We start from the raw sequence: 24,277 nt of genomic DNA, 5'->3' as shown, positions 1-24,277 counted from the left end.
GCTCAGCCGGGATTAAAGGTCCCAATTCCACTCATAGTCAGCATCCAGGCACAGTTGACACCACTCACCAGCCAGTCCGTAGCAAGCGGACTTTGGTTCGTTGCTGCCATGCAAGTGACAAGCCCACCTTTCCAGGCTGGCCACCTACCCTTCATTAAGGCAGAGGGGTTCATGCCAAACGTAACAGCTGTAGAACAAGGAACACAGTAATGGGCACGAATCAACACTGTTTTTACAAGGTGGAGTTAATGACTTTCCATTCTGCGTCTCAACACCTTCGATAGGGGACCAAATTGACAGTGACCAAAGGAAAACAGATCAATTGACTGCAACTCTTTTTCCTAAATAAGGTCTTTTAGGTTTGCCTATGGTTCAGCTGTGGATTTCTATGGCTCAAGCTGACATCCCAGGTCAGATGTTTTAATGGAAACAAACACGAGTAAAAGCTTGTAGGCACCCCAAACCAACTTGGGTGCTGCTTTAACATCATTCCATCACCTGTGTTACCATAGGTAAATATGGTAAAATCTCACCATACTGGCCATTTGAAGCCTGAAGCTTTCCAGGAAAACCTCTTTTTTTATTTTTAGGGTTGTACCTGTAGCATATGGAAGTTCCCAGGCTAGGGGTCAAATCAGAGCTGCAGCCGCCAGCCTACGCCACAGCCACAGCCATGCCAGACCCCAGGTGCATCTGTGATCTATACTGTAACTTGTAACAACACCAGATCCTGAACCCACTGAGCAAGACCGGGGATCAAACCCACCTCCTCATGTATACTAGTCAGGTTCTTAACCCACTGAGCCATAGCAGGAACTCCAGAATCCAATTTTATACAGAGCTACTTTCACCATTTCCAACAGGGAACTAATTCCCTAATTCAGTTGTCCTCAAAACAGACCTACTGAACACCAGACACTGCCTTCCCATAAAAAGTCGGGTTTTGTGGCTCCAGTTGGCCTGATTTGGTTTCCCACGGTGGTATAAGGGAAGGAAACCGCATTCAGAGAGATTAGCCCTGGCCTCCGTCCCCCATGTTAGCTTAGTATCTTTGCTGCATAGTAGAAAGTAACTCTTTATTTATAACCCCAAAAGCAATAATAAACACAGAACTATGATTTACTCTGAACCTTCCTATTATTAAAACACTTTGTCTTATAGTTTTATTGATTTACACTCTGTCCTACTTACTTTTTTAGCATCTGAAAACAATCAAGGCACAAAGCTGCAAAATGTTTGGACATTAATTGTTAGGAGGCAGCATTTTATTCCAGGCGAGGGGTTTGAGGCCTCGACAGCAATGCATTCTGGTACCGGCGTGATTTATGGTCATGTAGCAATAACGATGCACCAGGGCCATTAACATATTGGCAGGCCCTAGGATGGATTAGTGGCATTGATTATTTCATGGGCCACTGATACCCATTTGTTACAGGGAGCTCAAAGATGGCCTCTCCCTCACTGAAATCTTTTTATGAGCAGACAGCATTTTAAGTATTAGGAACCTGGGATTTGGGCCATTTTTTATAATCTTGCTGTCGCCTCACTTTAGTAGGCAACCAAAAAAAAAAAAAAGTGTCAAAAATTAAAGTTCATTCTTCACCACTAGCCTTAATTCCTCAAGTCATCATAACCATGTCTTCTTTAAAAATTAATGATTGCCAGCATTTAGCCACTGGTTGTTGCTATGAAGATCTATGCAAAAAGCAAGGATCCCTATAGAGTGTGTGATATATGGAATACTCTTTATTACTACAATAAAACTTACTGACATTTCAATACTTCTGCAAATAGCATTATAGTATCAATCTTCTGAATTAGGTTGAAAATTAAGTTGTAAATTAAAAGAAAGTGTACTTTGGAATACAACATGATATGTCACCTAGAAAAGGACCTTTGCGCATAACTGAGCTGGGGAACAGAGATGAGCCCGGTGCCTTGCAGGGCTGCTCAAATTCTAAAGATTCATCCCGAAACCCTGATGCTCCATCACTAGGGACATTTCCCTTCATTGTAAAAAGTCAGGGGATTTGACAACAGCCTTTTATGAACACAATGAAACCCCAAATGTTAATATATTTTTCTCCTTTGCCATATTCTTACCATAAATTTCAAAGAGGGCACATATAGAGTAATAAATGCCTTCAAAAACCCATAGAAATTACACATATGTTATGCTTATGTTTATGTACATATAGAAACTATTTCCTTCTCTGTGTCATCAAATACAAAATTACTCCCATCTCCACCCACTCTCAGCCCAGTCTTCAAAGATGCTCACATCAGAGAGCTATCTGGGGCACTAAATGACAATTCCCAAAGTTTGGATGGCCCTGAAACTGTGAGGTCCAAAGCCTAATGCCATGTACTGTAAATTACAAATAGCCTCAGACTGGAGCCAACACAAAATGATGATGCAAAAGACAACGGACTTTCCAATACGTATCTGTTGAAAAGTCAGATGCCATTGATCACTTCGACCTATCTTCCACAGCACTCTGTCACACACTGCATGGTTAAAACAGGGCTGTTACAGGGATTCAAACCACCATGAGAAAGATCCAAACTAACTCCTGCCCACAATAACATCCCCTAATGGTTTCTCATGCTGCCTGAACCCTTTCTCTAGACTAGAAGGTCTTTCAGGTGGGCATGTCATAGAGCCCACTGTCTCCACCTACCAGCATCTTCAAAGGTCCACACGATGAGCCAGGGAGAATAAAGAGGTTTCATCTCAGGAGCCAACTCTCCTCCTAGGGCAGGGGCAGACTGTGATGAGAAGAACTCTGAGGCAAGGTGTTGGCTCAAGAGGAAAAGATGTTGTAATTAATGAGCCTCCTGGGCTGAAGGCACAGAAGTGGGAGACGGGGTCCAATTGCTGATACTAGTGACTCTGAATTCAGAAGTCAACACACTTTCCTGAACTAACTTGAAGACAATTTAGCTGAGCTGAATAAAGACTCATACTCCGAGAGGATTTTCACTCACAGGACATGTCTAAGAAAATAAAGCCCTCTTCCTCTATGAGACTTGTAGCACAGACCACGGATCAGGGGTCTTTTCAGAACCAAAAAATTATCATAAGAAGACCTAATGTAAGTCTTTTATTTCACAGACAGAAAAACCAAGACATGTCATTAAGTGATTCACATAAGATTATACCACAAACTGTAACTGCAATGTATACATCTAAGGATGACCTGACCCCCTTGCTGTACAGTGGGAAAATAATAAAAAAAAAAAAAAAAAAAAGATTATACCACAAAATGGTAGGGAAACTAAATCCTAGGTGTCCTGCACTCACACCCCTCCCCACAACACCAAATGCTTCCTTTTTGTGCCATCTTATATGCTGCTTATTTTTCTTCCTTCCCATGTGTACAATTTTCATATTTTACCAAGGTTTCATGTACTGTTGCAGACTCCTCAAATTTTGGATTATATGATGAGACATAAACTCAATAATCTATATTACTGCAAATTTAAGAAAACAATCTTGGAGGATGATGTACAGTAATTGAGGGTTAAGTGGAAAACAACACAAGGAACTTGCCACTTTCCTTGTTAAATTTTGAATTTTATTTTAAATAGGGAAGAAATACATTGTAAATGTGTACCTAAGTTCACAGAGGAGACCGAGTCTCAGCCTATAATTTAAGTGGCCTTTGAATAAACCACCCAATATTAAAATATACAGGAAAAAGAACCTCCTCAAAACCCTTTATCTCCTACCACATCCAGCTGATAAATAATTAGGAAAGTGGACCTTCCATTTCCCAAGGAAATTAAAGTTCTCAAAGACTCTTCACAGCTCTCTGTGATGGAACCCATGGCCTATGCACTCAGACTGAGTTACCCTTCCCAGGATGACAGAGAGAATGATCCAGGCTACAGGTTAGTCTAGAGGTACCTTGGCTGCCTCACCTATGAATCCTAAAACACTGTGCAAGCTTACTTTCTTCCCCAAGAAACAGATTCTCAGAAAGGTCTAGACTCCTTGCATCCAGGGAGAATAATACAGGACCCTCCTATAAAGCAAAGACCTTCTTTTCCATTTATGAGTTTAGAATTAAATCCCCTCTGCAGAAATACTCCACACCATGCAAACAACACTTGGTCACCATCTCGAAGCCTAACAAGTGCATGGAGTTCTCCTGCAGGTCTAACTTAATTTGAACACGGTGAAATGGCAACACTTTCCTTTTTATTCACTTCTTGGTTAAGATGGAGAGCAGCTGGCTACCTTCTCAGATAAAACCACCCCTGTAGACCAGAAGACTACCTTCCAAGCCTCTCTTACTTAGGCAAATAATGCCAACCCTCAAAAGCTCTTCAGATATATCATTTTGCAAATTATTATTAGCTCTACAGCTCCTTTGGACTGTAGCCAAACTTGCTATATCCTTAAACTCAGTAGTCCAGATGGCATTACAGGGCTGGGTGTTAATTGAAGAAGAGCTTAACTGTTTGGACATGTTGTGCATCTATTACCCAATTGTCAATCTCGTAATGTTTGTTGTATGACTACATCTTTGGGGAAATGAATGCCAAATAAAAACTTACCCGAATCTCTTTCTCTTTTTATTCCCTTGGGGCTCTTTCTGATGATCTGCTAACCTGCTTTACCTTATTCTACAAACTCAAGTCAGTCACATAACCAAAATAACAACCAAGACCCAGGATAGGAGTAAGTGGTTATTGACTGAGATGTTATCTGTCCTCTTTGTCAGATTTGTCCTTTTGTCTACAACCACTACTTATAAACACAACTGTTAATATGGATACAGTAGCAAAGACCACACAGTAATGGAAATGAGTTTCAATCACAGTGATCATTCTCTTGTTTCTAAATTCTACTTGTAATTTTTTTGGATACTTTTACTAAATCCCTACTCTACTTTTACTGTAAAACCTTATTAAGTCACCTAAGATGATAGTAGTTCAGAAAAACACTGAAGTGAAATTTTGTCCTTTTGGGGGTTTTTTTTGTTTTGTTTTGTTTTTTGTTGTTGTTGTTTTGGAGTTCCCATTGTGACTCAGCAGAAACAAACTCAACTAGGATCCATGAGGATGTGGGTTCCATCCCTGGCCTGGCTCCGTGAGTTAAGAATCCAGCATTGTCGTGAGCTGTGGCGTAGGTTGCAGGTGTGGCTCAGATCCTGAGTTGCTGTGGCTGTGGTGTAGGCCAGAAGCTGCAGCTCCAATTAGACCCCTAGCCCAGGAATTTCCATATGCTGTACCTGCAGCCCTAAAAAAAAAAAAAAGAAAAAAAAAAAAAAGAAATTTTGTCCTTTCATCATTTTTTTTGAGGGAGACCCTCAAAAAGCTCATGACAGGTGCTCAGTAAACTATGTGTTGGCAAAATAAACAGAGTGGTGCACTGCAAGATGGGTGTCAATTTTTCAGCCTCCCTGTACCTATGCCCTCTGCTGTGTGATGACACAATTCCTACCACAATACTTCATGAGGTCGACGGAATCAACCACGGGCTAGTTCTGAGTCTTAACCCTTACTGCATCCCTCATGTCCTCTGTGAGCTTCTGACATCTGAAATCAGAGGAAGTCCATTGGTTCCAGACAAAATAGAGATGTGGAGGAGAACAGCCCCACTAGCACACAGACCTGTGACAGGAAGCAGAACTTTTCCAAGTGCATCTGAAGCCTCAGGGGGTTGGTAATAACTGCTCACCACCGTGTGTCACGAGGTGTTGGATGATCTGTCAAGGGCAGCATTGTTGTGGCAATAACTGATAAGGCAGTACACGGTGCAAATGAGATTTCAGGGTCACAGTGGACCAGCTTGAGCCAAACTGTCCATTTATACAAGGAAAAAATTGAATTACAATGTAGTCTTTTAGGTTTATTTAAGATATCCTCTAAGAGTCTCTTAGAATCTGAAAATTAATTTTTTGTCCAATAAGTAGGATGAAACTTGACCCCCCCACACACATACCCAAACTACTGAAGTCTCACACAGGGGTCAGAAAGCAGATGCGGAGGAACTAAATAATGAAGGACGAAACTGCCATGATCCCCATCAGAGGAACTGCTGGCAGGTACCCATTTCCACCAACTCTCTTCCTTCTGCAAGTCCTTAGGATAAGCATATGTTCTCTGTTTGCAAGGGCATGAGGGCAACCTCTGTAGGTTGGGCAGTGATTCAACAGTGGACTGAAGCTGCCCGGTCAGATCAGCCAGATGAGACATCTCCAGCCATACCCTACCCCCCTTGCCTCCTGGACCATAGATGTCACATGAAGAGGACATCAAAGCAGAGCATCCCCAGAAGGGATCAAGTGCAGCAGAGAATTCTCTTCCAAAAGCACCTCTATGTGCCACCAAGGTGGCCTCTGCAGCGTGGCAGTGAGAGCCCCTGCCATTAAAGGCAAGTTTCCATTTTATGTGCTCAGGCCTTCTGCGGCAGGATCTCACGGTTCCCCAGGAAGCTTGATTTACCATCCCGTCGCCCTGTTTTTATAGGGCTTGACTCTGCAATTGGAACTGATGGAGACCTCAACCGCGAGTCACTGAGTCCTCGGGTGTAATTGCAGATTTACAGTGCCTACGAAGTCATCCTGTCATGCCCGTGTCTTCGCAACATGCTCCCTAAGGCTTCAGCAGAGCTCCATTAGCTATTCCCCCCAACCCCACCCCCAAAAGATTCTCATCCTCTGAGCCCACTTTCCCCACGCCAGAGCTCTCGACCCAGGAAGGCCTGCAAGGATCCACTGACTGCTGCGGGCACAAGGCAGTCACATGTGGGAAAGCTCCCCTGTGGGGTGGCTGACGAGATGTTGTGGAAAGAAGGAGGGGATGAGAAAAAGGAGAAAGAAAAAGTGTCCTCTGAGTCGAGATAGTGAGATTTTTCACAGCTAATCACACACAAGACTTATTCACTGTTCACTTTGCTCTGCTCACTCATTTTTCATATCGTACTTTTCACGGCCCCATCAGCCTGCTCCACCAAGGTCAGATGAAGGGAATGAGAGCATGCACACCACACTGGGATCTATCATCAACAGAGTCACTCACCTTTTATGTGGAGCCAATGGGCTCCTGAAAGCACCATTTATGAAGATGACCCTGAGCAGCAGTCATGTGAGCAAAGGGCAGGGGATGGGGAACTCAGTCCAAAGGGCACTGCAGAGCAACAACACTCTCCTCTCCTGGGCACAGAGCACAGATGGACGCCACCCACTAGCTTGAAACTAGGTGCGCACAAGACTTGTAACCAATGCCAGAGCTGAAGTTCCACCTTTGTCTTCTTTTATATAGGGGGGAAAAAGTCTTTCCAACAAGGGAACATTTGAACAGAACTTAAATGAAGTGGGTTGGACAAAGAGCACTGTTTTAAGATCTTTAGTACACCCGTAAGGATGCCTTAGGTTGCAAGTAACAGAATATGCAACTGAAAAAAATAGCTTCAACAATAAGGGTTTACTATACAACAAGAAAAGAAAACCAAAGTAAGATGCTTTCCAAGGTTAATTCACCAGTTCATGATAACACCAAGGGCCCAAGTGCTTCCCATCTCTCTGTTCTGCCACCCTTAACTCAAAACCTCTCCTCATGGGCCAAAGACAGATGCTGCAGTTCCAGGCATCACAACCACAATCAGTGAAGGTTCTCTCTTTACTACTGGCTATAATAAGATCATTTGCCCATGCCAAACCAATCAGAGCAAAGATTGCTATAGACCGGTTTAGATTAAGCATGGTTTCCACTCTGAGACCGAGGAGGAAGTGCTTTCCATGATGGGAAGGTCATGAAGTTCCCTCAGTGACATGAAGGTCAACTACATGAACAAGCATGATGGAGGACTGAGGTGATGACTGGGTAAGTGACCAATGTGTCTGCCACAGAAGAGATTCCATTTCTACTACAGGATTTTGTATTTATTGTTGCCTCTACTTTCCCCACTATCTTCACAGCTTCCTCCTCACAGTAGAACTAAACTTTTTTAAAAAGCTGACGGAGGAGCTCCCTGGTAACCTAGTGGTTAAGGATCCAGCATTGTCACTGAAGTGATGCAGATTTGTTCCCTGGCCTAGGAACTTCCACATGCTGCAGGCATAGAAAAAAAAATCCTAAAAATGGAACTCCTCTGATTATAGTGCATACTGCTGATCCTCACCCTCCAAGCCTCTTGCTTGTCCGAAGAAATGGTTTGTTCACTACTAGAGGGTTCAATATTGGGAAATGTCTCTTCTAGCATCCAGATATGATAGTTCTAAAGTAGACGAAAATGATACTAGCAGTACTAATAATATTGAAAAACTGCAGTGGCTTAATGAACAATTTATACTGTCTAAGGTTCTAGGAAGAAGTTAGTCAAATTGGACAGACGTGAGTCTTCTGAAATCATGATAAATGAAGTGTACATAAACCAGGAATGGATGGATGGATGGAGGGGGGAAGAAAGGGCAATTTTAAAAAATCAAATTGTCATCAACTGCAAATTAGATCAAAGTCCATCACAATTATGTTTCTATAGGGGAAAAAAGTATCCAAGATGTCCAATAATAAGAGACTTTCAGAGAAAACTTGACCAAATAATATCCTTTACCTCCAGTAAGCATCATGTCTCAGAAGAATTGTTAATGACGTGAGAATATGCTCAAAATACATAATGATACACGCAAAATTTTGCAAAAATGATTAGGAAATGACCCTAGTTTTCCAAAATGTAGTGTGCATGCTTTTTCCTAAAAAGATTAAAAGATATACAAAATATTAACAATGGTTAACTCTGAGTGATGGGAATACAGTTATTTTTTTCAGAATCTTGATTTTCTAACTCTACAGTAAACATATATGTGTGGTTTTGTTTTTGTTTTGCTTTTTAGGACTACATGCACCCATGGCACAGAAAGTTCCTGGGCTGCAGGTCGAATCGGAGCTGCAGCTGCAAACCGACACTACAGCCAAAGCAATGCGGGATCTGAGCTGCATCTTCGACCTACACCACAGCTCAAGACAACGCCGGATCCCAGACCCAATGAGCAGGGCCAGGGATCGAACCACATTCCTCATGGATGCTAGCTTGATTGGTTACCGCTGACCCACAACAGAAACTCCTATATTGTGTTTAGGACCAAGGGAAAAAAAATGCTGAGGTAAATTGAGAGGCATAAAGAAAATTGAGTGAAACTTTGTTTTATTACTCATCCAGCTTAAAGTCTCAATAGCCAGGAGATTTGGAGGGAATGCATCAGAAATATCTACCCAGACTCCAAAGGAACACAGAGGGGAAAGGTATCATTGTCTGTGGACCACCCATCAGAATTCTCAGCACAGATCTCACTGCATCCTACTCTACCAGAATCTCTGAGGAAATGGGGCTCCAGCACCTAGAGTGGGCTTCTAGGAAGCACAGGTGTAATGATTCTTATGAGATGGGCTGGTAAATGGAATGTGAGAATCTAGCTTCAAGACTCCCACTAATGTCAAAAAGAAACCAATGCCCCTGGCTCTGCCTTCACAAACCAAGAATTCACCTCAAAGAAGCGTTACCGCCCTTTCTCCAAAAATTTCCCAGAGTTGCAGCAGAGACCCCAGGTTTTTACATGACAAAAACAATCAGAACTCTGTGTGATCTGTTTCCTTAAGCTGTATCTCTGGGCCATGTGTGAGCCAGCTTTTATAAACTTAATTTTATCACTTGTCAGATTTTTCAACCTTTGAAAAATTACTCAATACCAGAATTAATACGTGATATAATCTTCAAGCAGTTACCCAGCTCTGAGCTCCCATTATCCCCCAGTTCTGAAGGATGTGCATCTGAGGATGGTGTGGCTTCTGGGCGACCATAGCCTTTAGCCTGCCCAAGGAATAAGCATGAGGACAAGTGGACTTTCCAACACTGGAGTGATACTCTATGCTCTACCTGAAGCCATGTCTCCTGGACCCCCATGCCACAGACAACTTATTCATTGCAGCTTTTCAAAGCTCCCTTTCATCTTTTCTAGCAAGTCAACAGCCTTCTCTCCAGACCTCATTTTTAATTGTGCAGGTGGCCGATACTGCATGCTGCAGTCCTTCAAGGGCCAAAAAGTTCTTAGAATTCTTCTGCTGCCACTTCATAGAGTGAATCTTTGGGGAATCTGAGGAGAGGAAAAAAAATAAACTCTGGAGGTAGTGTCACAAGAAAGAGATCTGCCTCAAAACCAGCATCCTTAAGGGACAAAAATTTTTTGCAAGGTATAGCCAAAAAAAAAAAAAAACCAGCAAAGACTGTCTTTCCAAACCATTTCTTTGAGGGAAGAGGGAGACAGGAAGGGAAGGACAGAGGGAGGGAGAGAGGGAGGGAGAGAGGTGGGGAGGAGAAGGAGAAAACAAACTTTTTCTTTTTGGATGGAAAGTGGATAAAGGAAGTATAAACCCAACAGCATTAATTCTGAAATACAAAGTGTCCTTCCATGTACTTTTCTAAAATGAGAGAGACTTCTCAGAAGGTGCTAGGTTCCTTGAATGTACCAAAAATATAGTGGCTCATTTTGAAACTGCCATACTTAAGTCTGGATTGTACTAAGTTCGGTACACTTTGCCAATAGTTCATTCATATCTGTGTGTAGGTTTCCCTTTGGAATTTTAATATCACTAATTTTTATCCAAGACTCCTAAGTCAACTGATTTTAAATCATTTCTATTATTCCTACAAGGAAATAAAATCCTAAATATACATTTGAGTATGATATTCAACTATAACAATTTGATTTACCTCCTATTGCTTCATACAATCATTGACCGTATTATTTTTTATAAGAAGGCCTCAGGAGTTCCCTTTGTGGCTCAGTGGTTAATGAACCCAACTAGGATCCATGAGGATGCAGGTTCGATCCCTGGCCTCGATCAGTGGATTAAGGATCCAGCATTGCCATGAGCAGTGATGTAGGTCACAGACCCGGCTCCCATCCCGGATCCCCTGTTGCTGTGTCTGTGGAGTAGGCGGGGGGCTGCAGCCCCGATTCGACCCCTAGCCTGGGAACCGCCATATGCCGCAGGTGCAGCCCTAAAAAATAGACAAAAAAAAAAGGAAAAGAAAGAAAACTTCAAAAAGCTTTTTGCTCACAGACTCATTTTCTGAAATGGCTGTTTGTAAATAGTAAATCTATATTAACACATGCAACACTGTTATACATTTTTCTTAGAAGGGGGATTCACTTTTTTTTCTCTCCCAGTTTTTGTTCTTTTTTTTTTTTTATGTTTGATTTTATTGTGGTAAAAACACTTAACATGAGATCTACCCCTCTTAAATTCTCTTTGGCCTAATGTAACATACTTGGGGTTTGGGTTAGAGCCTTTATTTTCCACCTTAAAATACAAAATGTCAGGCATTAAATATCGAGTCTCTTACTAATATATACAGACTGGATAAAGGTAGAAAGCCACCAAGTTTTTCCCGCACAAAGGAGGCATGCATTATCATTGCTATCACATGCCTTCACAAAACAATAGCCCTCCTTCTAGAACCATCGTTTTCAAAAGGAGCAGGTAAATATTATTATTTACTACTCTAAGGCAGCGATAACTGATTAAGGTAAATTTAGTGGAAACATTAAAATAATGGCAGGAGAAGAAAATTTATTCCACAGAAACACTGTGTGAACTTATTGGAAATAATCAGTCGCTCAGTTTGAATTAAATGAGTGTGAGTGAATGCAGTTGAGGAGGCAGGTGGGAGATAGGAAGAGACAGAGGTTGAAAGAGAAAGCCTGGCCCCCAGGAGCTGGAATCTACACACTCCTCTCTGCCCAGGCTGGTAGGAAAATCTGCAAAGATGCAAAGCATCCTTAGGTGTTCTGTTAGCAGTAAGTAAATTGCTGTGGGAGCTAAGGGTGGGCCTGCTTCAGCAAGCCATTCCTCTCTGTCTTTCATTCTGTTTGTCTCTGTTAAATTCCCCCTCTGCCCTCATCCATTCTCACATCCAGTTCCCCGCTTTGTCCATCCATCAATCCCCTCACTTTGTCAGTGCTGACTTCATCCCGGCTCTCAGCCTCCATCCTGAGGCCGCGGGGGAGCCCCCCGCCCACCGCCGCCTCCCCGCTCCCCGATCTGCTGACGGAGGGCCCTGGCGGCGGCTTGTCGTTTTCTATTGCACAGGCCAGCAAAAACACTAATACTCAACCTGATTCCTATCGTCCTGCTTTTCACCTTTTCTATTGAGGGAAATGGAAGACAGCAAGACACCAGGAGAGAGAAACGGTGGGGAGGAAAGCCATAGGGTGATGGGGGGGTGGATAATGGAAAGAGATGTTTGCTGAATTTTCTCCAACAATTTGCACACCAGTCAGGTGGAGGCTCAATCCAGCTTCCTGTACCACACATCAATAGAAATCACAGGGAGAAAATGTAGCACTAATTAAGGGTTGATAAGCTGTAGTCAAGTGCAGTTTAGTGGAAAAAAAAAAAAAAATCCGGCAGACTACCCAGGCCTGTGCAAACACAACTCTGCACAGCACTTTGATCGCTGGCTGAGGATGGGAATTTTGCAGCACTCTGTTTTTTAAATGGTTTTGTCTTCAAAATCAAACAGATAGGCTGAGAGAAAAATATTAGATGGTCGTTTTTATCCAAAAGATCATTTGCAAAACATTTCAGAGGAGGGGGCCGGGGAAGCTTACTAAAGAGGAAAATAGTTACCTAGCAACAAAACTATTTTAAAACATTATTCAGTGTATTGCCTGATGGTGTGCTTTTAATTCAAAAGTGTGTGGTTCTGAGCACCTGCCAAATTAATAAAATATTTATTCCCTGAATTCTAAATTCCTCGTCTTTTTCCCCCGAAACAGGGCAAACTTCACAATAAGCCATAATCAAGATGATTAAAACAAAATTTGCCATTGCTACACATTTCTTTAAACCTTACTGAGTGAAAAACAAAATTTCACTTGAAATATGAGCAATAGAATTAGCACAACTATTTATACAACTATGCTTAAAATGACTTTGAAATATGCTTAAAATGACTTACCCATCAAGGACCTTCCTGAGCAGGTTTTTCTATGTAAGGTTCGGAAAAGACAGTGAATTATAACTGGTGGTAGTCATAACCAGCACCTGAGAGGCCTTCCCACCTAGAAGGCATATTCATCTATGTTGTCTGATCCTTGCAACAATCCATTCTAACTAGTACCTGCTTTTCTGGGAACTGAGAAAGCTGAGGCCCAGCAATTTAGAAATTGTCTCCAAAGCACACCATGGTTAGGAAAGGGCATCGGTACCTAAAAGCAGCTGTTGGCCTCTACCTTTTTGTCCAGCAGATGGGCCTATCATGTTACCCAGCCCAAAAGCTTCTTTCTAATTCAAGAAAAAAAAAAAAAAAAAAAGCCTGAAAGATCCACTGGGATTAAAAAAAAAAAAAAAGTTGAATTGAATCAGTTTCTGTATCCAAAATGCAACCATAAAATATTGAGATTGACATTCTAATATTTCACTGCAAATTCTGACTGAGGGAGACTCTTCACTTTTTTATGGAAGGAAAGAGACTGACTCCTCAAACAAAGAGAGGGAAGTTTCCAGAAGGCTCTTAGAAGCGATAGTGACTTAGGAATAAATGTGCTGCCTTGCAAGGCAAGGACTTTGAAGAAGTCAAGCCCTCCCTTGGATGTTTAAGTTGTGCTGTTTTTGTTAAGAAATCAGTCACAGTACCTTGTGGTCACAGCTTGTATTCCCGAGGATTTGAGGGGTGGACTGCAAATTACTAACCAGGGCAGGTAAAACCACAGCAGGAAGAGCAAAGAGGAGCACAGGTGAGCCAGCAGGACCTCCCTGCTTACCCATCGCTCTCCGCGCCATCACCACATCTCTCATCTAGAACCTTCCCCCGCAGCTCCTTCCTCATCCCTTTTGTTTCTCAAACCCACATGCCCAGATGGGCTCTGGCTGTGACAGCGCAGACCAGGGGAAGAAAAAAAAGAAAAAAAAAAAGGCAGCAGCAAAAAGTCTCCTCTGCGGTGCTACTCTACACATCAGACATCTCTAATTAGACAGCAACAAAATTTTATTAATAGGATGGACATTATAGAATGAGCTTGTTATAAATGGGCCCTGTCAGGGCCTTATTCAGCTACCAAATGAGTATTCTCAGTTCAGTGCTCTCATCTGAGGCATCACGCCTAGTGCTGGATAACAAATGATTGCTATTAACCGTATTGTTAGTAATGATGGCTGAAAACAAACAAAAACCCATAAATAACAGTCTACAGAAAAATTAACCCATAAACTTGATAGATATCCAGCTGAGAAATAATAAATGACACTTTGGGGCCTGCTGGGAGAAGCTAGTGGTTTTTGTTTTCCTCTCTGTCATTAACACATTTTCTGTGCTAAAAATTAGATTCTGATATATAATTATCAACGCTCCCAGATATTAATTCTGCCATTGCTCCCTCGGTTTCTCTCCTGGCTGGGCTATAATGTTATTCACAGATTACTCTGCGAAAACACATCAAACACTTAACAGAACAGGTCAAAGTGACAAGCAGCTTCTGCTGACAACACCAACCTGCACCGTCTTTTTTACCAGAGACACAAAACAAATTTCTCATATTAATTAACTAAGGTTCCCTTCCAGCCACAACAGGCCTATACAATGCAAGGTGGGCTAAGCACATCCCTACTTCTCTAATGAAGGCGGCCAAGGGAAGCCAGGAGTAACAAAATTATCTTGCATTTATGGCCTTTAAATCTACACTCACTAATAATGTCTTTCAGAGAGGAGACAGGGTTCAAAACAGCTTTCCAACTGCCGAGTCCTCTCACCTTGAGCCTCTTCCTCTTAAAGGGCCTCGTGGAAGGGCAAGGACGCACACACCCACACACACACAATTAAGGAGGTAAGCAAGACACCTTTCCCGAAAGGAGCCGGAATTTCAGCCCCAGCACACGAATTAGCAGTGTCACCAAGAAGAACTTTAACTTCCCAAATGTCATGACTTCTGCACAATTAATTGACCTCAAGCGCAATACTTTCTCAACTGTCAGTGGCTTATATTTGTCAGGAAGCACCCAGAAAAGGGAAATTCACCAGGCTTCTCCAGGGACTGATCCATATTCTATAAGCAGACCAAGACACCACACACAAATACCTGGGAAAAAAACTTTATTTTTTAATTTTAAAAAAAAATTAAGATGCCCAATTTAAAGAATGCATATGATTGTTTAGTTTGGTTAAAAATAAGATGATGAAATTTGAGATCCAAGACTAAGGTGGGGGGAGGGGGAATCCATACAAGTAAGTGAACCCTTATGCAGCTACATCACCTGATTCCCAAGCCTGCCCTCCTACCAGGGGAAAAAGACTGCAACCTCCTATTCTTAAGCAAAAGCCTTCAACTCCAAGCTCTTCTTGCCAGTTAGAACAACTGAACCAAACGTAAAGATGAGAAAATTCTTAAAAAACATAAAAAATGGAATCAAAAATGGGGGTGGGGAGGGAGTCTGAAGAATGGATGCAGAAAAAGAGCCAGGGCAGAGAAAGCATAGGTGATAACAAGGGACGCTGAGAGCTGCTGCTGTCTGCAAAGCACAACAAACTGGGTGGGGTGTTTGATCACCAATTTAGAAAACCTTGCTAATGGCAAGCAGTGGTGAGATGCTCCCTTTCTCCTCTCAAGTCCCATCAAGAACTTGGGCTGGCCAATCATGCAAATAATATTCGAGATGGTATTTTAAAAAAAAAATAAGTAAATGACCTCCCAGCTCCTGTGCTGTGTTTTGAACCCCACGCCTCACCCCCGTGATCACGCCGCCTTGATGACAGGAGCCTCCCCAGCAAATCCCTCACCTCCTGTGCACTCCATTTTCTCCGGCTCTGGCATTGCGATATTAAATAACTATAAAACTAGAAAGCCAAAATAACTAAATCACCTGGCAGCCAATTTCTGAGAGTTAAACCACAAACCCGGAAAATGGTGGAGTGTGTTGAAATAATGTAAAGGAAACCCATAAATTCAAACTTTATGTTCTGTAAAGAACAAATATGAAAAAGGCATCAAAATAATGAAAGATTGTTTATGTATTCTGGCATGAAATGGGAATGTGTTATGAGAGAGAGAGCCGTGGTGGAGACAGATCGACGGAGCTGACAGTGTGGTATTCATCCTGCGCGGCGCGGCAGACGTCCCGCGAGTGGCAGTAGACAGCGCAATAAATCAAGGGCTCTCGAAGCTGTACCTACAGCTTATTACATCCAAGATGACAAATAAATAATAATCCCTGTCAGAGCGGCCCTTTGCTCAAGGATTGAGCCTGAAACCTTTGGCTCATCACTCCTCATCTTAAGTGAAAACACTAGAACTCGGGGACTGGAGGCCACGCTTTGCTAAGCTCATGAAACACAAAACAAGCGGGACCTGGGAACGAAGGCTGAACAAGAAAGGTCAAAAAGAAAGGAAGGATCAACATTTAAATAATCCTGACCAAGAAGGGGCAAAGCATCCGAATGCATGTGGGTTACCATGTCCTAATCATGGGGGAAGGGGAAAAAAAAGAAAATCCAGAAACTGATTCCTTGTCCCCACCCTTCCTTGGGAGAAATGCCAGGTTTCCATTTAAAGGCAGCACCAGCAAGCAAAGGGCAATGTCACAGAGATGCTGGGACCCCAGCACCAGTGGCCACCACCCCCAGCCCTTCCCCATGCTGTCCACCTGCCTTATTCAAGATCCGGGCAAGTGTGGGAAACCATTCCTTCCCCCCCCCCACCCCCGCCGTGTAGTAATCCCTGCTCTCTGCAGCCTTGAAGAAAAGGAGACAGTGCCAGCCAGGGCCCAGGCCCAGGTCAGGCCGAGCCACAGAGTCATTCCCCTGTCTCCTTGCTTGGCATCTCGGTTACCTCCTCTCATTTGCCTCTCTCAGTGACTTCAGCACAGGAGTGATAGAAACCCCAGCCTTTAAATCCACCTAGCATCCATAGGCATTATGACCTTGAACCTGTCCCTTAATCTTGAGCATCCCCATTTCCTACTGTTCCTAACGGGTCAGAGAGACGGTTTCTCTAAGGACCCTCAATAGTTCTTACCGAGCACCCCTCTGTCTAGGTGGGCTCTACACTTAACAATGGTTCCCAAATTGGCCTTCCGAGAAAGCCACCTCTGCTCCCTGTTTGACACGTCTCTTGTCCCTCCACTGCCTTCAAGAAAGCACAGAGACAGACAGTAAAATCTGACAAGGCCAAAGGGGCCTTGGATCCCAACTTCCCCACATGCACTCCCTGCATTCTAACTTAAATATCTTGCCAGCTGCCTTTCACCTACCTCGCTACCAATCCCACCACCCTCAGGCATGAAACAAAATGGTATTTTGTGATTTCAGAGAATGACATAAAGATGGATCTACAAAAAGGCACCAAAGTCCCAGTGGCTAAAGTAAGTTTCCGATATGACAAAGGGGCCGTGGCCACAGGTCCCCCTACTGCTTTATCACCCCACACTCTAGACAAAGGGTGCATAGCAGAGGACAGTAAGCCCCTACTTTGGTCAGGTGAGGCTGAGTTCAAATCCTGCCTCCACAGAAGGTGCATCACCTCTCTGAGCTTCAGTATCCTCAGCACCAGATTCCCAGTCCCCAGGATTGTTCTCAGATCACATCGCAATCACGAGCTTAACAGCTCCCAGTATCTGCATGCCCAACAAATCCAGCCCCCACTCCATGTTGTGCTTCCCTAATTTTCTTTCCTCTACTAAAAGGGGAGAATTAAAATTAAAATTCTAAAAGCAGAATTTTATTGTGATGGTTGATGCCGTCCACTTGATTTTAGATCCTCATAAACCTTCAAACGACCCAAAATTCTCTACAGAAACATAAGCGTCTTAGGAAAATCATGGTAGCCTTGAGCAAATACGAAGGCCAGAACTTGGAAAAAACTCATTTAAAGCTTTTAAGTGGTTTTTGGCTAAAAGTGGGTTAGTAATATGTAAGGGCCTCCTGAGAGCCTGGAACTCTATTCCTAAGGAAAATTATGTACATGGTACTCTATTCATAAGGAAATAAACCAAAATACAGGAAATTCATCTGCACAGAGACATACATTATACAGTTACTATGGCAAAATACATATATAAAAGCATATAGATATATAGGAGTGAACTAAATAGCCCATAGAAGCCTTTAAAGATACGTTTAAAATTATTTTCCAAATACGAAATTCTTATTTGACAGCATAGTATGCAGTCTTCAGAAAAAGCAATGATTACAAAGACAATGAAGCAACAGAGTAAAATGTTTAAGAACTAACGTCACATGAAAAAGGCAGGATGTGACACTGACACCTGGCTCTCATTTTAACCATGCAGCATTATGCCGTTAGAAAAAGACAGAGTATATACACAAATAACCATAGTTTTGCTAAAGTAGTAGTGCTACAGACAACTGTTTTATTCTTTATTTTTTCAAACTTCCTATGACTATGTTTCACAACTGTTGTCATCTTTTTTAAGGGATTTTAAGTTTTTTAAAGTAGAGAAATTAAACAAATTGATGATCGAAAAGCTAGCCGCAAAACCCATAGCCACCAAGCTTTTTCAGGCTCCCACTGCCTCCTGTCATCCAAGACACCACTGTGGGTACTTCCTTTGGGATGATGGGGAAAAGATGCAATAACAGCCGTATTGAAATGCTGCTCTCCTGGACCCACCATCCTTTCCCAGAAGCCAGCAGCCAGCACCGCCCCCCCCCCCCCACAAGCCACCACCTACCCTTACAGGCAGTTCTTTGCCAGCACCTGTGCTTGCAGCCAGCCTTGCTGCTGACATCACTCAGCCCCTCCCCCAGTTCCTAGGGAACTCACCTCTAATAAGGAAACTCTAGTCCTCAAAGTCTGAGCGTCTGGAGTCCCTCTTGCATCCCCTTAGAAGATCTTGTTTGCCAGCACCTACTTAAGGTTCCAAAGAACCATTTCAAAAGCAAGCTACTGAGAACAGTTGGAGGACAGAAGGCAGTGAGACAGAAAAATAGAGGAAAAGGTGTCCCATGTCTATCCTAAGCCCTGAGCCCATTTCCTCACCAGCCTTCCAAGCCCTGAGTTTCCCTCTTTTCTGTATCTCCTTCCCTGATCAAAGCAGGGAAAACTCAGAAGTTGGAGCTTAGTACCTCTACTTTATTCATTAACATGCCAACTCAGATAACTTGCTGATACCTCCGTAGACTGATATTTCACGAAGAGAAGGCAGATGGGACCTTGTCATTTTACAAAAAACAAAGAAAAGTCACCCTGGGTGCCTTGTTCTTTGGGAAGGACTTCAATCGGTACCTTAACTCATTCAGCAAGGGCAACAACCAATTCCTGAGATGATGAGACTCCACAACCCCCAGCAGTTCTCCCATTCTCCAGGTAGAGGCATTCGCTGAGATTCCCATCTGTGCCGTGTAGTTACAGAAACCCTTTACTTGCAGCAATTTGAACTTGAGATCATAACTGACTGTCTGTATACCCTCCTTCCTCTCTCCTCTTCTCACTGCTCCCATGAAGGCATGCTTAGTCCAATAAGCTGGTTCAGCTTGCAGATGGGAAAACTGGAGCCCAGAAAAGTGAGGAACTTGTCCATGACACAGAGCTCTTGATGGGGCTGAGACAGGCAGTCAGGCTGCTGGTCTGTGCAATGTAGCAGGCTGATTTCCATCACTGATTTCCACACAAAAGGTAACACCTTCCCAGCATCTTGCCTCAAAGTGTGAAAGGAGGTCCTATGTGGCCCACATGAGACAAAAACTCTCTCACTAATCCTTGAAAAAATACCAGCTCCTTAATGAGACTCATCCCCAGGTCAACAAATGGTCATGGGGAACTTCTGGAGGAGCGGGGCAAAGAAGTACTGTCCCACGCCCAATCCTTAAAGCATGCCACTGTGCAAGACTCATTTTTAAGACACATCGTTTGAGGTGTATTTGGGTTCACTGGCTTTAAATGGATTAACATTACCAAAGATACAAGTACAAAACAATAATGCAATCATTTAATACAGTAATATCGCTGTTTAAAGGTCTTTTAACATAAACATGGCAATTCTGCTAATACATATACATACATTTGCAACAATACAAGAAAGCTGAAAGGTGCTTATTGTTGAAGTGAAAAAGTCCCAGAATCCCACTAAGAAAATAATGTGAGACAATAAAGCATATTTCAGGTATACAGTATAACTGACTTAAATTATTATGGATGTACTTCATACTTAATTACCTTTCTAAAATATGTCGGGGGTATTTTGTCATCAACTCTGCAGAGTCTGCTGTACCTCTGCTAAACGCTGCTCTGAAATGCAAACCCTTTGCTAATGTTTTTATTTGAATAACTTATTACCCAATATAGCAAGCATCAACACATTTTATAGAACCAGAACTTGGCTCTCTGAAATTCCTCCTACCCTAATGCCAGTCACTGTTGGGAGCATTTAGTTATAAATTGTCTTTCAATAAAAGTAAAAGCTCCCAAAACAACAAAATGAAAAGACACAGCCGCTTAAATCAAGGGAAGTCAATTTCCACACGCCGATCCTAAATATTTCATGGCCCTATTTTATTCTGACATTTGTAGATGACTAAAGTGTTACAAAGGAAATAAAATGCTGATTAAAGAGTTCACTGTCATAAAGGTTACTGAATTGTAAATGGCCCTTTCCATCTTCCTGTTAATAGGTACCCAGCTGTAAACATCGTGAAGGATGTGAAGGGAGGGCGGCTTCCCTCCTTTAGAAGCTGTATATACATTAATCACTGAATCACCAAGCCATGCTTAATTGCAAGCTGTATATCACACCAATCCATGGTAAGGAGAAGGAAACTCATTATTGCTGCTTCATAACTACTGGGTACTTCTCATTTGAACCTCCTCACACCTGAGACACTCTGTCGCTTTCCAACAGGAATGCAGAAAAGGTATTTCACCGCTAATTACAGCCCAGGCCAGCACCTCCATCTCGGCAGCCTAGACGAGGAAACACAACTCTCAGATCCACGGCCATCCCAGCCCCTGCCTCCTTGCGGCTCACCGAGTTTGTTGCACGGGGCTTGCCGCCCTCCGCTGCCCTCACTGCCCCCTCCCCGCTGCTTCCCTTCCTGGGGACAACGAGTTGCGATCCATTACGCCTTGCGAGTTTACAGAACTGCTTAAATGATCAAGAAAAAAAAAAAAACAACAACAACCCTGCAGTATATTTTGCTTTGACAAAATTATTGATTTAAATCCCATACAATAGCACGATACTATTTAAAGGTCAACCCAAGAAAAATGAGTTTACACCCGAACAGAGCCGAGCTTATCTGTCATGAAAGTGTAATGATGTGTTTATTCCCTCACTGGGGTGTATATATTTTTCAAGAAGATAGAACAGTCTACTTGCAGGTGAAATCTGCTCTTAAATGGGAATTTTAGGAGATATTTACATGTCCGATGGTGGGGTTGATAGCTAAAGCTCTGCGGCCCATTGCTGTGCTTAATAGTCAGGAGAGTATTTATTTTCATCACCCCAAAATGACTCTTCTCACTCCCAGGTCAAAAATGAGATATATACTTGAAAACGATAACCACAACTCATAAGGGAATCTTTTAAGAAGCCTAAGGCAGCTAAGCCTAAGGAATGCAAAGGTAGGCACCTTAACTGCCTCCTTCGCATTCTGGTTTCTCTTTTACTTCTCACAAGTACAGCAATAAAGTGTTCTAAGTTCATTATTTCCAGAAGTATTTGTCATTAATGAATGTTTATACCTGTCTTATTTTTATTCCCAAAAGGCCAGCTCATGTATGATCTACCCTCATGACCCTTCCCCAGGTGGCCTCTGAAGGTCCTGAGACCCGGGCCTCATTGGAATGGGGTAAGGGAATGAGTGGATGAGGCCTATTACCCTACATCCAGATCATTACCCCTAAAAGCCCTGGACCACTGCCTCTACCGCTGAGTTCAGTTCAACCAACACTTACTGGGTACGAAGTACTCTGGTAGTTGTAGGGGTACAAAATATCACACTACCTTTTCTCTGGAAAAGTGTTACTCATTTTCCTGGTCAACGTGAACTGAGCACCGATCATGTGCCTGGTACCGTGCGGTGACCTCTCTGACGTGATGGTCTTATGGGGCCCAGAGACACTGAATACATAATGACATGTGAAGTAATATCCCAATAGTGGAAGAGTAAATATCCCAATATGGTCCCGTGATGCTATAGGAACATACAGTAAGGGAAGCTGAACCAGTCAACAGGGCTCCAGGTAGGCCTTCCTTAGGAAGTAATATTTCATCTGACATTGAAAGGATGCAAAGATGGTAGCTAGGTGAAATTATTGGGCGTGGGTGAAGGCTATCAGAAGGGCAATGTGCAAAGGCCCAGAGACAAGACAGAGACCCCCAAAGCGGACGAGCAGAGTAGTACATCGTTTGGTTGAAAAGTAGGAGGCAAAAGGAAAAAAATCCTTCCAACTACAATAGTTCTGAACAGAACGGAGACCACTATAAGATTTTAAACATGAGAGGGATGTTACCGGGAGCAGAATGGAAAATGGATCAGACAGCAGCAACAGTCATTATTGGAATTCCACCCCCCACCCCCCCACCCCCCGGAGGCCAGGAGACCAATGGGAGCAATGACGATTGGGGTCAAGGTCAATGTTACAAACAATGGCAAAGAAACCCCTACTCCATCACCACCAGTGCACAGGAAGTACATTTCAAGAAATGGCCTTCACTCTTAAAGACTGAGCTAACCAGGCTTAGGATTCAGCAAGTAGGCTCTGCTCCTTTTCACAGGTGCAGTTTGGCTGGTCTAGGGATTATAGCAGGTCTGAAATTCTTGTGATCACTCATCAGCACCCACCAGCCCACTAGTATTTTCTTGTCCCTATAAGCTCTAGCAGAAGAGAAGCCAGAAGGGAGAGCACTTCCAAATCCAGGTAGTTTACTGCTAACACTTGGACTGAAAGCTGCTCTCGCATCTTTGGTCAAAAAGAAGAGAGAAGCTCTTGCCTAAAGCTAGGTCTGAGGGCTGTCCTAGTCTAATTTACAATCACGTGTTTTAGCACCTCAGCTGTCTAACAATCTGTTTAGCGTATGAATTTTATTTCTCTTCAACATTCCTCATGGGGAAGAGGAGTTGGTATTCATGAATCTTCTATTGTTCTCCTGTTGGCAGATTCTGATAGCCCCTCACGTTTGGGCAAAAGCCTAAAGCTATTTTTTGCGTGAGCCACAGGAAAGCTAAGCATAGCCCCAGAGCTCATCCCACCACAACTGCCTCCAAACACCCTTCCCAACACCACCACCATCAAGGCACACCCAGTGTAGGGGAACTTCTGCTTTCCCAGGTAATCCTTCCTAGTGCAATTCCTCTTCCTTTCTGTCTCATCCCAATGCTCAAATCCGTCAACCCTCCATGTTTGCCACTAAGTCTCACTTGTCCCTTCACGAAATTGTGAAACAGATACTAACAAGCATATGTCTTCACACAATGATGGCAAAGTGAGAAGATCACCTGCTTTGGATCAGTGACACCTGGACCAGAGCGATGCCCTTACCATCAGCCATGCTTCCCTAGGCAGACTGCTTCACCTAGGCTCTCCATGCCTTCCCTCTCTAGCCATACATCCACTCATTCATTCAGGAGTTACTGGATGCCTAGCATGCTCAAAGAGCTTCCACACTTCTCATTGAATCATGACAAAAATCCCTTTGAGCAAGTTCTCCAAATATGTTTGCTCATGCACCCCAACATACACTAAACTATTATTTATAAAGTACACACATTGTCATACCAATGTATTCATATAAAATAGGCACTTCAAAGACAAGAAAGGAAATATAAAGATTTTTAAGGGCAATTCTATTCACTAATGATGTCAAATCTTCTTTGAGCTTACCCAAAATTATAGGTATATTTTATAGAATATATACATATACTAATAACTCCCATTACAGTGATGTTAGAGATTTATGATTTATGTCTTTTTTTTTTTTTTTAATGGCTGCACCTGTGACATATGGAAGTTCCCAGGCTAAGGGCAGAATTATAGCTGCTGCTAAGGCCTAGGCCACAGCCACAGCAATGCTGGATTCACACTGCCTCTGTGACAGCTTGGGGCAACGCTGTATCCTTAACCACTGAGCATGGCCAGGGGTCGAATCCACCTCCTCAGAGAGACAATGTCAGGTCCTTAACCCACTGAGCAACAACAGGAACGCCATTATGTCTCTCTCTCCTTTTTTTTTTTTTTTTTTTTTTTTGCGCTATTTCTTGGGCCGCTCCCGCGGCATATGGAGGTTCCCAGGCTAGGGGTTGAATCAGAGCTGT

The 24,277-nt window shown here is 42.9% G+C and overlaps 2 long non-coding RNA genes across 2 annotated transcripts in view; both read right to left on the bottom strand.

Annotated features, from left to right (window-relative positions):
* Nucleotides 1–24,277, bottom strand: part of LRMDA (leucine rich melanocyte differentiation associated) — a 1,116,486-nt gene that overhangs the window by 819,611 nt on the left and 272,598 nt on the right. The window lies entirely within an intron of this gene.
* On the bottom strand, nt 830–5,982 carry LOC146396893 (uncharacterized). The gene is made up of 2 exons (XR_014828179.1): nt 3,264–5,982; nt 830–3,168 (listed from the first exon to the last, which is right to left on the bottom strand). It is a non-coding gene; the product is annotated as an uncharacterized LOC146396893 (long non-coding RNA).

The sequence above is a fragment of the Sus scrofa genome, chromosome 14, assembly GCF_054392235.1.
Source record: "Sus scrofa isolate SSC_HxYL_T2T_F1_AM1 chromosome 14, Sscrofa_HxYL_maternal_Yorkshire_Landrace_v2.0, whole genome shotgun sequence".
Classification (NCBI taxonomy): domain Eukaryota; kingdom Metazoa; phylum Chordata; class Mammalia; order Artiodactyla; family Suidae; genus Sus; species Sus scrofa.
Note: the sequence above shows the minus strand (reverse complement) of the source record. Positions and strands in the feature narration are given on the sequence as shown.